We start from the raw sequence: 1518 nt of genomic DNA, 5'->3' as shown, positions 1-1518 counted from the left end.
AGGAAGGGAAGGGGGAAGGAAGGGGAGGAGGAAGGAAGGGGAGGAGAAAGGAAGGGGAGGAGAAAGGAAGGGGAGGAGAAAGGAAGGAAGGAAGGGGAGGAGGGAGGGAGGATAAAAGAGAAGGGAGGAAGGGGAGGAGGGAGGAAGGAGGAAGGGGAGGAGGGAGGAAGGAGGAAGGGGAGGAGGAAGGAGGAAGGGGAGGAGGGAGGAAAATGGGAAGAAATGGAGGGAGAGAGGAGTTAAAAAAGAGAGACTTGAGAAAGTGAGTTGAAGGTGGAGAAGTGAAGAGGGCGTCAGGATGGGGGAGGGGTAGGGCAGGTCTTACCTCAATATAGCGATATACAGACACCTGTCCAGACCATCGAAGATCATAGAAATGAGGAGCCGCAATCAGCACCACATCTGAGAAACCATCCTGGTCAATGTCACAGACCTCAATCTCTGAGCCAAAGTACGAGCCCACCTAAGACCACGGAGGAGATAGTTTGCCAATGACTCCATCGAGGTGCAGAGCCCTCCAATATACCTCTCTGCAGTGTGATAGGATGGTCTCTGTCTAGTCTCTCCCCTGTCTTCAGTAGAGTGGGTCAGTCTCTCATACAGAGCACTCCAATATACCCTCTGTGCTTTGTGTTGTGTGCGTTGTCTTGTGTTGTGTGCGTTGTCTTGTGTTGTGTGCGTTGTCTTGTGTTGTGTGCGTTGTCTTGTGTGCGTTGTCTTGTGTGCGTTGTCTTGTGTTGTGTGCGTTGTCTTGTGTCGCAGAGCTCTCCGGTACCCACCTGCTCTCCTGAGATCTGCTGGATCCTCTCTGCCTGATCTGGTGTCTCTCGGAAGATGGTCACAAGCCCAACATATTGATATCTTGGGGCTCCAGCCACGTAGAAGATGCCCTCAGGGGCCTGCAGCACCCCCACAGAGTATCCTGCAGATTGTCAGAAACTGTTAGAGAACACTATAGGAAGTCACAAGTCTCACAAAGGTTTTGTGTGGCCTGAGGAGCGTTATCAGGTAGAGGAATGGAGAGGACAGAGATGAGGGGATAGACAATGGAGAATGGCCAAGAGCTCACACGCTATGGTTCTGCCAGCAACCTCTGCAGATAGACAATACTGTGATTGGATAGACTCACCCCGGGAGCTCACACTCTATTAACTGATGCAAACACTTTCCTGTCACTCCCTTCACCACACAGGTGAAATCCATTACACATCTAATATCACTCACCCAGATATCCATTTTTGTCCTCCTCCTGGAGAGATATGTTAATCAGCTTCTCTGGTCCAGAAATATTAAGAACTCCACCAGACCAATCAAAGATCCCGGGGTCTCCCAGGAACTGCCGATCCTGCAATGGAAATAGATCACAGCTACAGTATACACCACCAAATCTATAACACCTCAATCCAACCAACCCAGAGTCTACAGCCAATCCAACCAACCCAGAGTCTACAGCCAATCCAACCAACCCAGAGTCTACAGCCAATCCAACCAACCCAGAGTCTACAGCCAATCCAACCA

The 1518-nt window shown here is 50.6% G+C and overlaps 1 long non-coding RNA gene across 1 annotated transcript in view; it reads right to left on the bottom strand.

The window, feature by feature from the left end:
* LOC108803494 overlaps positions 1–894 on the bottom strand; it is a 1279-nt gene extending 385 nt beyond the window's left edge. Inside the window, exons 1-2 of the long non-coding RNA XR_001942286.1 lie at positions 780–894; positions 326–463 (exon numbers count right to left, since the gene is read on the bottom strand). This is a non-coding gene — a long non-coding RNA (uncharacterized LOC108803494). The remainder of the gene's footprint in view (positions 1–325; positions 464–779) is intronic.
* Positions 895–1518: the final 624 nt, after the last annotated feature.

This window comes from Nanorana parkeri, unplaced genomic scaffold (genome assembly GCF_000935625.1).
Source record: "Nanorana parkeri isolate BGI_ZX_2015 unplaced genomic scaffold, ASM93562v1 scaffold3798, whole genome shotgun sequence".
Taxonomy (NCBI): domain Eukaryota; kingdom Metazoa; phylum Chordata; class Amphibia; order Anura; family Dicroglossidae; genus Nanorana; species Nanorana parkeri.
This window is presented reverse-complemented; position numbering and strand designations above follow the sequence as displayed.